A 12,168-nucleotide genomic window follows, 5' to 3' on the forward strand; every position below is an offset into this window, starting at 1 on the left:
TCATTCAGCATCTCTTGAACTTGCTGATGGATCACCTCCCTTTCCTTAGCGGAGACTCTGTACGGCGTTCGATGCACAGGGCGCGCGTCGTCCTCAGTAACGATGCGGTGCTTGGCAACCGCGGTCTGGCGCACCTTCGACGACGTCGCAAAGCAGTCGCGGTATTCGGCGAGGAGGTTAACCAGCTGACGCCGTTCAGGGTCCGGAAGCTTAGGGTCAATGTCGAGCTTCGCTGGCGACGTACTGTCTTGCTGGGGCGGCAAGGATTCGTCAGTGATCGCAGTGATTTCGGCGGGGTTTCGGAGTTTCTCGACGTGGCCCACGGCTGCACCTTTCGTGAGGTGTTGCGTTTCGTTTCGGAAGTTCGTCACGAGGGCCACAGTCCGCCCATCCTGAAGTTCAGCCACTCCCCTTGCGACGCCTATGCCTCTTCCCAGGAGCAATTGGAGGCTTCCCTCGAGAAGAACTTCGCCACAGGAAGCTTCATCGATCCCGACAAGTACGAAAACACTCGACCGCGGTGGTAGGTTTACGTGGTTTGCGAGGACTCGGACCGTGGGTGACGTCGCTTCGGGTTCCTCCGCTGGTGGAGCAGGTTTTCGTAGCGTCAGCTGGTTTGTTCCGAGGTCGATGACGGCGCCATACTCGCAGAGAAAGTCCATTCCGAGGGTAACGTCCCTCGAACAGTCTTGCAGAACGACGAACTTGACAGGGCACGTTTCACCGTGGATCTCGACGCGAGCAGTGCATCTCCCGACTGGTGTGATGAGATGTCCTCCGGCGGTTCGTATTTGGGGTCCTTCCCACGGCGTCATGACTTTTCGAAGGCGGCGGGAGAGCCTCCCACTCAAGACTGAGTAGTCTGCTCCGGTGTCCACGAGTGCTGATGCGTCGTGACCGTCGATGACAACGTTTAGGTTGTTGGACACCGTTGCAGGGGCGTCGTAGCGATGCGTGGCGTCGGGAGAGTGGGAGCGCTCCGGCGTTCTTGGAGGCTCTTTACGTCGGTCGTCTTCGGCAACTCCACCTCCAGGGGTTGCCGCGCCTAGTTTCCCCGGCGAGGAGCGAGGGGCGACAGGCTTTCACGTCGGGGTCGGTGCATCGGCGAAGCTGGACGTCGTGGCGATGGCGACCGGAACTCTCGGCGGGACGCAGGCTCGGGGGACTGGGGTCGTCACAGGTACTCGTCGATCTCCCGAGGGCGTTCACCACACCGGGGGCGCGGGTCGTTTGGGTGGAATCCGCGCAGCCCGAGTCGTCGGTATGGGCATCGGCGGTACACATGGTCGGCTTCCCCGCAGTGGTAGCAGAGCGGGCGTCGGTCGGCCGTTCGCCACACGTCGGTCTTCCTCGACGAGGGTTGCTCCGGGCGAACGTCGTGGACTTGTCCTTCCTGGCGTCGAGGATACTGTGGCATCGGAGGGTCTCGTCGGGGTGGCGCCGTGGTCTGGCGGTTAGCTTGCGGCGATCTTCGGGCCATGGCGGCGTAGCTCAAAGTAGGCTCCTCTGGCGTCGTCGTTTTGATCGGAATCTCAGGTTGGAAGGCTCGGTGGACTTCCTCTCGGACGACCTCGGCGAGCGACAGGGAGGACGAGCGATCCGTAGCGGGGAGCATCTTGCGGATTTCTTCCCGGACGACTTCTTGGATGATGTCACGGATGCCTGGGAGGTCGGTACCAAGGTCGTATCCGGATGTCGCCAGAGTAGTCACGCCAGGGTGCCGCTCGTAGTGTCTGGCGCGTGCTAGTAGCGCACGCTCCATATTCGTCGCCTCCGTGACGAACCCGTCGACAGTTGTCGGAGGATTGCGAATGAGACCTCCGAATATCTCGCTTTTGACACCCCTCATCAGGTGTCGCAGCTTCTTCTCCTCTGTAGCCTGAGGATCGGCGCGGGCGCTCAGGCGAAGAACATCCTCAACGAAGCTGGTGATGCTTTCATTCAGACCCCGGGTCCTCGTTCGAAGGATGTCTTCGGCCCTCTCGCGTCGGTGTTGGCTGGTAAACGTCTTCACTAGCTCTTGCTTGCACACCTCCCACGAGGTTAAAGAAGCCTCGTGGTTCTCCAGCCAGTACCTTGCAGTACCTTCCAGCGAGAAGTAAAGGTTCTGCAAGCAGTGCTCAGCTGACCACCCGTTATGTCGGGCCACACGTTCATAATGTTGCAGCCAGTCCTCGATGTCCTCGTGGGTGTCTCCGTGGAAAGGCGTCGGAGTTTTGGGTGCGACGGGCAGGTATACGACGCTGGCGGTGGGCGGGTTCTGGGACGACTGGCTGTCCATCGTTGGCCTCGTTGGCTGCTTAGTCTTGGGCGGTAGAGGTCCGAATTCCGGGTGTAGACCTTGGGTGCGACGACTGAACCGGATCTCGGAAGTGCTTTCGTCGGTTCTTCGTGGGCTAGGCGTCGGACTTGCACTGTGGGCCCTCGGAGGGGTACGCGGCAGGGGCATGCGGTACCCCGCACCTCCACCAAATGTCACAGGTGGTGACCAAACAAAAAAAAACAGGAAATAAACAGAAAGAAATAAACGTTTAATGTGGCGAACTTGTGCCAAAAAAATAAAGAAGGAAACAGAAGAAAGCAGAGCGTCGCGGGCGTCGAAGTCGGCGTGTCAGCAGAATCGAGCGCTAGGGCGAGACTGACTCGACAAGGTCGCGGGCGGCCTCTTATCTAGAGTGTGCCGCTATCTCGAAGATTCGGCGAAAGCGGTTCGAGCGTCGCGTGATCGGGGCGAGAATGAACACGCACTTTCTAGAAAACAAAAGCAGGGATAAATGATAAAAGTTACGTGCGGTACATGAATAAACGGGAACTTTCTGGAGGACCGTGACCGAGCGTTGCTTTCTCAGCCTTGCGCGCGGCAGGGAGGCACTCACTTGATCGAATGACGTTTTAGCGAACGCCCACGTTTCATCGAACGACACTTTAGCGAATAGTCGGACGCCGCGAAGCGGCGTTTTCGGGTGGGCCAAGTGAGTTAATATTTTTGTAACGAGTTAACCCATCCGTCGCAGCGCGACGGATGGGTTAACGCGCGCCCCCGTTATTCGCTAAAACGACCATTCGCTCAAATGTCGCCGTTCGCTAAAATGTCATTCGCTCTTGTGATATGGACCCCGCGCGGCAATATGGCGGTGCTGCAAGCCGTTGTGACCGTTGCCTGACGAAACATGAACATTGTCATGCCGCCCTCTGCGACCCGAGGGCGATTCAAGAGTTTGTTTGGAGCGTCACCGCGTCAACACTTACGGTACAGTGTTCTAGAGGGGTGTAGTGGCAAATGCGGCGCGCTCTCCGCGAGGATCTCGAAGCGGATGCCGCTGTATGGCGCTGGCGTAGTTACACCGAGGAGCAGCGCCGGCAAACCGGAGCGTCGGCTATTCACTCGCGGATCTGTTTCGTAAGATTTTTATGTTAGCACGGCAATTTCTCAATTCTGCAGTCATGCCACTGAACGATAGTGTTTCAGGTGCTTCGGAATGTGTTTGGGGTAGCGATATATTTATTTACCTTTGACATAAACAATGTTCAGAAAAGTTGAATGAAGAAATAGGGCCCGCTCCAAGGCTCTTTTTGCTACTATTCTCTTATAAACATTATTATGCTCCGTTAATAATCCCAGACATGATTCCAACGGCCCGCACAACATTCGGTCTGAGGCAGCGCGTTTGGCGTTCCGTCGTTAATTTTTTTTAAATTCCAAACTACATCACTGGTATTTACAGAATGTGTTTCCCTCTGATAGAGAAGAAAAACTACTAATCCATTCTAATTATTTGAATTTCAAGACGTTATTCTCTGATGGACCGATTTGTGTGTTGGAGACGAAAATTCAAGCTATGCCTGGTTTCTTTAGCTGCTCATTGCTTATCCAGAACTTCCCGAATGTTTGTAATTAAAGTGACTGTGACCATAAACTGGAAAAACGTGCTTTTTTGTTTCGCCACATCAAAAGCAACAATGACTTCTAGTAAACGCTTTGCAGTCATAGTCATAGTACACACCATAATATAGCATTTATTTACACTTCAACTGCTATGAAAACAACCATATAAACAGCAGGACAAAATTCAAACAATTCCACTTCCCGAGAGCTAAAAAAATTGTAAAATGATATTGAGCGAGGAAGCCTCTGCTTTGCATGCACCATGGCAAAAATACAAATTACAGAAAAATAACTTCAAAACCTATGCACACACAGCTGCATCTGATTTTATACATTCTAAGACTGAACGAAGTGAGAAAAACATTACGTCAGACAAACACGATGATGGTACACAAAAATGACAATAGAGGTACACATGGAAATATTTAAAGAATTGAAGCAAGTGGTAAATTGCACAGCAGAGAAAGGCAAGGCACAGCTACAAATGCCGAATTTGCTGAAAAAAACAAAACCTCCAGATGACAAGGCTGGATGAAAAACTTAAGTACAGCGACTAAGCTTCAAATATTTTGCCGTTTCACGCTTCTGCACTCTGACACGATTGAGTGATTTAACAAAGAAATGCAACCTAGTGGTAACATAAAATGCCATCACTTTAGCAGTCAGCGTTTGGGAGTGATCAGAACATCCGATGTGGGGCTGTGCTCGTCGCCGAATAAGTGAAATGATGTCCATGACACTTTCGTGATGGAGCTCTTGTGTGCTAAAACAGCTTGTAAACAGATTTTCTAGGTTTCTCAGGAACATGAAAAACACATCTGATGGGTACAAAAGGCCCCCCTTGTCCTTCAACTGTGTGAACTGAGCTGCATGGAGGTTCTGAATTTTGTTCTTGTCAACAAGCAGCAGCTGTCTGCATGCCTCACAGGGGGATTTGAGCAAGAACTTCCTTGCCACGTATCCAGCAATATAAAAGATCAAGCGCTGGTCACTCCTTGCAGAAACGCATGACACATGATCTGAATCTGCCTCTGTCAAAGATTGAATAGCAAGCTCAGCACTGCAGAGATCACCCTCGTCAATCAGTCGATCGATTAGAGATTGCTTGGTGTGCTTTGATCCTACCCCTCCTGCATCAGCCTCGAGCAGTGAACTCAACACACTTGGCTCAGCATTTCCACCTGAGACAGACTTGGCAAGACTGTAGAAGCTGAGGCAGGAAACAGTAATTAAAAACTGTTGGGGCGTGGGGTGTGTGTTGCAGCCCGATGACTGCCTAGCGATGCCGAAAAAGTTCTCGAGTGGGTCTTGGCTGAGCCTCGATGTCATGAGGAACCTGTGCCCGGCCTCTTTCCTCAGGTAGTCCATGAGAGACAGGGTACTGGCAATTGTGACCCTCAGTCCAACTGTAGTAGAGTTTGACAAAAATCCACCACGTCCTCCTGCATGAAGCTCCCACTCAACAAGGTAAGCCAGAAATGACAGCAGCCTGTCCACAGCAGCTGAATCTGGACGAAGAGCCTCAGCAGAAAATCGCGATGACATTATCGCAATGAGGTCCCGCATCATGCTGAAATGAACAAATCATGTGATCAGTGTTTGTTACGATGCGGATTATTTAAGTCAATCAAGTGACCGTAATAAATATTTTTCGTCATACCCAAAGAAGATGAGGACAGCCTCGATACTTCCGCAGCGGGCTTCGATGTCACTTTGGTAGAGGCGAAGTCCATTCAGAACAGTGTCACCGAAGAGTTGAAAAGCATATGTCACCCTCATCTTTTCAAAATTGTTAGGTTGCACGTGCCGTGTGGTGATGCCCGGCATAGCCTGCAGGGTCACGTTCGAGCCATCAACTTTCAGAGCCTCTCTCACTGGATGGACGGACACCTGTAGGACGGTAGGAAAAAATATTATTGTGTTAGACATCACACTGATAAGTTTGAGCACAGTGCAGTGTACATTTGTTTTCTTTATATAAACGTGGTCCAAAAGGGGCGATTACTTTTACAATTCAAATGCGCTAGTGCGATGAAAATATCACGGTGTACACTTACATGTCCGGCTGGCGTATTGAAGCCTGGTTGCAGGAGCCCATTTCTGACACATTTCACGAGATGGGGGAAATCTGAGACGAAATGAAGCGAGCGCTTGCTGTCAACAGGATGCTGCACTTTACACTTTGTGCTTGTCGCGGTTGCGCCAATGCCCATCAAGGCCCACATTTTTCTATTCCAGGTAGCTCCATCCGATGTTATGAAATCTACGAAGAGGCCAGCATTTTCTGCCAAGATCACTGCCTCTAGCATCACTTTTGCTAGGAGATCTCCTTTCATGTTGCCGTGTGTTGCGAAAGTAGCAAGTATCTGTGTCCACTTGCCACTGAATGGCACAAACATTATAACCATTCCATGGTCTGCCACCTGATGCTTTTCAGTACTGGGGGTAAATTGACCCATGTCAACAAAACCTTCTATGTGGCCCGAGGATGAGACGGATAAATTCTCTGACAATTTCATTTCATCCACCACAAGCCCTCCGTGCCTCTTGAAGCCGTCCATGGTGCAGGTTTTTTCTTTCAGAACATTCAAGACTTTTTCATTGAACCCAAATCCGGTCCTGTAGGACTTGAGGTACTTCTGTAGAGTGACTTTGCTTGGCAAGACGAGAACCTGCTGCCTGCGCATATGCTCGTAGAGCTTAGGGCCTTTCATGCGCATGATGAGGCACTCAAGGATCCACTTTTTTGAGTATGTCATTCCTTTTAGGCTTTTTCGTTTCGCTGCTCTGAACATATGCAGAGCCGCTGCTTGCTGCTTTCCAGGTAGGCCTTTAATTCGATGTTCAAAAACTTCATCTGTCACCTTGGAATTGTCTTCTTTCATCTTCTTTAGTTGACCTGCCAGGGTGCACAAGCGTGACGTCAGCCGCTTTGTCTTCTGGTTCACAACTTTCAGCCGCTGCGACAGCTTCCGCGTCACCGGTTTCTTCGTCTTCAATCTTGACTTTCTGGTCAACAGTGCTTTTCGGCTGGTCCGGCAATGAACACAGATGCTCCCTGAAATGAAAAAAAAAAAGATGCAGAATTAGATGCATGAGGACAACACACTAATAAACACTGTGTGATCCGTACAGTGAAGACTACAGAGGCTTATAAAATGTAAAATAATTTAACCTTTAACTTAAAAGACAAGTATGAATTGATAATATTTTGAAGCAGAATAGCTGCACGGTGTCTAGATATAGGTTTTTAATCAGAGTGCATCTCTATTAAATTCAAACAAGTGCATACCTTCAGTCGTGACTCCTCCAGGACAGGCCTTGCTGAAGATATTGTTGTTTAGCAGACTGAAGGTGTTGGTCATCTTTACAGTCAGTCTCTGTTCAATTTCTCTGTATGCAGCTTGACTCATTGCTCCAGTGCAGAGGGGTGTGGCGTTGGCTTCTTCAAGCACACTTCTTGCTTCACGAAGGGAGCCAACTCCTCTGGGCTCTCCTTCTTTCCCATTAAGGTAGCACCGAGCTACAATTGCATTTTCTCCATCCGAGGAGAAACAGAGCACCTTTTCATGCAACACTTGAAAGGGTTCCTTGCTTGTGCGTGTCGTTGCATACACGAGAACATCGAGGTCTGGTGTGTTTAACATCGTCCACATCTTTGGTACGGCTAGATTGTCAGCGATGACCTGAAGACCGAGACCGTTCGATTCGAGAGAAAGAGGATCATCCTGGCTTGGGTCGCCGGCGGGGTCCACGTTCGGGTCGTCTTGATCGAGCCGACGTTTCTTTATCGGTGCTGGGTTAGGAACTGCCAGGCGCTTTCTTTCCGGTCTTGGCCGCGCCACGGGCTTGGACAAGTAAGCCGGCAGGTCCGGTAAGAGCGTTGGCACTGCACCCGGAGCTAGAACAGGCCGCGCTCGAGGAATGCGCACCTCACTGCCGCCGATCACGTGTACGAAGTCGCGAAGAACGAAGTGATCAGCGAAGTGTTTCTCACATACCGCTGACGTTTCGGCGAGAGGTTTGTCCTTGCGCTTGAGATGCCGCTCCCAAGCATTTCGTTGGATGTCATTCTTCGGCGCTGAGAACAGCGAAAGCTTCCGTCCATTTTCGCCGCGATGCCCGGGATAACCGGTTTTGCAGCCCGGTGCAAAGCAGTGCGTGTCCACCTTTTTCTTTTCCATCTCACAAATCACTAACGTCAGAGCTGAGACATCATGTTGAGAGCTTCTCACGGGTGTTCATGGCACACAAGATAGAAAACTAGCGGAACCCGCCAAGGACCACTCGACGGCGTCAAGCGGACAAACGTGGGAGAACGCAGCCGAAGCAGCCGCCGCGTCCGTTTTCTCCTCCAGTTACCGACAGCAGCGCCACATGCGGCCGTCCGCTTTTTCCGGCACAGCTCCTCCCGTTGATATCGGCCTCGCTCTTGCCACTACACCCCTTCTAGAACACTGTACTTACGGTATGGTGGCTAGAAGGGGAGGTGTGACGGTCGGAGGAGGCAAGGCCGTCGCGCTGCGTTATGACGCCGCGAGAGGCGCTGTGGTCAGCAGCCCGATCAGCCTGTTCCGTGTCCGCGCTGTCGTCTGCACGTTTTTGCGGTTCGTTCAGTTTGTAGTGTTAACTCCGATGCAACTCTTTTTCTTGTGTCAGAAGAAATAAGGGACTGAGATTTTAATTTTGTTCGACAGATGTAGCATGTTAGTTCGGTATTTGCACCTCTGTTGTGTTTTAATCGTGGGCCGGTCACGGAACCTTGCGCGAAGTGGCCACTTACGTTCTTGCCTGAATCTTTTGATGAGTCAGTGTGGAATAAGATTGGAGCGGGAGATTTTGAGTGTCGGATTACAAGCAGAGGGCGATAATGACTTGATCTGTCAGCGTTTGATGTTCACGCTTTCTTTACTGCATTACTAAAGCTGTTGTCCAATAATCCAGAGGTACCAGGGAGGTTCTGCCTAATAAATTTGAAATAATTGGGTACCTGAGAAAGCAGAATTTTACTCGTGTTAAGGCTTTGTGTTCTTGCGTGCGGGTAGTCGATTCTTAGAACTTTGTACTTGTCTATTAAGAATTTTATCGAAAATACTATTTTTAACTGTTTCATAAAGTTGTCTATATAATTGAGAGCCCTGGCACATCACACCAAAATAAAGGGTGAATTGCACAGTGTAAAATACTTCAACGTCAATCCAAAGAATGCATGAACACTTTAATAAGCACGAAACTCAAAACAGGGTAGTGAACATCTTCCCAACAGCACAAACATGAGCCAGCAGTCAGTCTCATAAATCAGGGTTTCTACAACAGAACTATGTAAACATTTCAGTGGTCACAAACGGAGTGCCTTTCATAAAAACTCAAAAAGAAATGCAATAATGCCAACTAGCAACAAACTCGATACTAGCTTTTACAGCACACGCCTGATCTTTAAGTGTTTTTTTCTTTCCCGGCTCTCCTGCCGACTTGCATTCTTTGTGGCGACAAGGAAGTGCAACCTTGTTAAGATGAAAAACTTAATGATCATGTTTGTCAATGTGGTGCTGTGTGTAGTGCAGCCAACAGAGCCCAGTGAGCATGCTTGCAAAAAAGAGCACACATCGAGGATGCTGTCCGGTCCAAGTTCTCGGGAACTAAAGCAAGCAGTGAATGCATTTTCCAGAGACATCACTAACAGGTTCAGAGCTGCGGATGGGTAAAGAAGTCCACCCCGGTTTACAGCACTCGTCAGGCATGCTTCCTTGGGTGCTGCTGCAGATTCCTGGAGCAGCCGTTCAGTGCATTCTCTGCAGTTTGTCTTGCGTATGCACTTGCGTGCTACATACCCTGCAATGTAGAACACCAGGCGCGAGTCACTTCGTTCACGTGTGAGGGACAGCTGGTCGGTAACGATGCCACAAGCATCCAGCGTGGCTTTGGCTTCCTGAAGGTTGCCAAGGTCAAGGAGGTCATCGACTCGTCTCTGAGCGTCTTGTGCGTTGCTTGGGTTAAGAAGGCTCCTCAGGGTGCTTCCTGTGACATTCCCTCCTGTTGGCGCTTTTGCAAGGTTGGCGAATGTCAGGCAGTTTACAGAGACGAGAAACTGTGAAGGTGTTGGATGGTCATTACATCCCGACATCTGACGAAGGATCCCGAAGAGGTTTTCGATGGGATCTTGACTAAGTCGTGATGTCAGAAGGTACCTGTACCCCAACTCTCCTGTCACGTAATCCAAGAGAGAAAGCGTGCTTGAAAGCGTAACACGAAGTCCTTCGGCGGTGCTGCGACTGAGGAAGCCCTGCCCTTGCGTTCCTGCCGATGCCTCCCATGTGTTGAGGTAATCGAGAAATTCTTGCAGCACAGCCTCCTTTCTTGACCCAGGCCTTAAGGCGTCCTTGCTGCGGCGAGATGTCATTACACTGATAAGGTCTCTCATCTTCTTGACAAAGCATTCTGTTGCTGTTGTGGTACCAAATCTGCCCTCTACTTCTTGCTTGTACAGGTAAAGGCCCCGGACTACCTCGTCGCTGTATAGGCGGATGGCGTGGCTGACGCTCATTTTCTCGAATCCGTTCGGGTGTAGCACCGGTTTTGTGACGCGTGGCATGGCTCTCAGTGGTGTGAGGCTCTTGTTGTCACACTTCCAGGCTTCTTCGATGTGCTCTACTAGAACTCGTCCTTCTGGTGTGCGAAACCCTGCAATCAGCATGTTGTTTCTCGAGCACTTCACCAGGTGCGGAAAATCCGAAATGAAGTGCAGCTTTCTGCTGGGGTCTGCAGGATGCTCCGTCTTGCAGACGACTTTTGTTGACGTTGCTTTAATTCCAAATATTTTCCACATACGCCTGTTCCATGCAGCAGCGTCACATGTCACAAAGTCAATGAAAAGCCCAGCTTTCTCAGTCATCAGAATAGCATCTACAATGATACGTGCGAGCATTTCGGCTTTTACATTAGATCGCGACCCAAAGACACCCAAGATCTGATGCCACTTTCCACCAAACGGCTGAAATAGCAGAACCAGCCCATGGTCGCACATGAGATGCTTTTCCTTCTCGGTGGTGTAGTCGGCCAAGTCCACAAACCCTTCAAGCTTGCCACCTTGTCCTACACTCAGGTGCTCAGAAAGCTTAATCTCGTCAATGAGCAACCCGCCGTGGCACATGGAGTTGTCAATGGTTTTTGTTTTTTCAGCAAGGCAACGGAACATGTTTATGTTAAGGCCAAATCCACCCCTGTATGCACGAGTGTATGTGCGGAGGCAAGTACGCCCCGGCAGGACGAGCGTCTTTTGTTTGCGAAGGTGCTCGTACAGACGAGGGCTCTTCATCCGCATGATGATGCACTCGAGTGCCCATTCATCTGTGAATTTCATTCCACACGTACTTTTACGCTTGGAGGCCTCAAGGCAAGCTCTCACCTGCTGTTGTTGCATGCTTGGCAAGCGCTTGAGTTCTTCATCCAGGGTTGATGGCCTAACCTGTGCGTTTTTCACTTTCATTTCTGCCAGTTTTTTCTTCATGGCAGCAACTGCTTCTCTTGCTCTCTTTAGCTTGAGCGTCTTGATCCGCATCTTGTGAGCTGTTGCTTGGACAGGGTACCTGATACTCCTCCGCTTGCGCGAAAGTTCATTCAGCAGCAGCTTGCGCAGATATTTGCACTGCACACATCTGCTGTTCTGGCTCTGAACAGTGCCAGTGCACTTCAAACTGAATACTTTGCGTCCAAATGTCCGGTGCTTACATTTCGCGCGAAGCAGTTCATCAAGATCCTGCACTTCTCCCAGTCCCATGCAGGTTTTCATCGCTTGTACTTCTCTAAGCAAGTCTTCGGCTCCTTGTTTGTTCTCTACTTGAACCGTCTTCAGAGTTGCACCCTGAACGATCACGAGGGCGCAGATCCCGTTGCTCGTGTTGAACACAACTGACCGCTCCAAGCCTACCGTCCCTCCGCCCATCTCGCACACTGAGAACACAACAATCTCAGGGGCACCTGAAACCAGATGGCTTCCCCAGTAGTTGTTAGGAAGTGCACAGTCTTGCAGGTCCACTCCTTGAAGAACGCTCGTGCTGGTGCACGGCAGGTCAGCGTCGTTGAGCTGCGGTGCAGAATCTGACCCTTCAATGTCAGCTCGAGGTGTTTTCGAAGGGAGGCCCTCAGACGATGTTTTTGTTCGGCGCTTCTTTGGCAGCGGCTTTGAGAGGTACGCCGGCAGATTGGGGAAAACTGTAGGTACCGCATCGTCCGTGAGGATAGGTCGGTCGCGAGGGATCTGAACGAGCTCCCCCCTCACTGTA

Source organism: Ixodes scapularis, unplaced genomic scaffold (genome assembly GCF_016920785.2).
Source record: "Ixodes scapularis isolate PalLabHiFi unplaced genomic scaffold, ASM1692078v2 PGA_scaffold6__148_contigs__length_123643588, whole genome shotgun sequence".
Lineage (NCBI taxonomy): Eukaryota > Metazoa > Arthropoda > Arachnida > Ixodida > Ixodidae > Ixodes > Ixodes scapularis.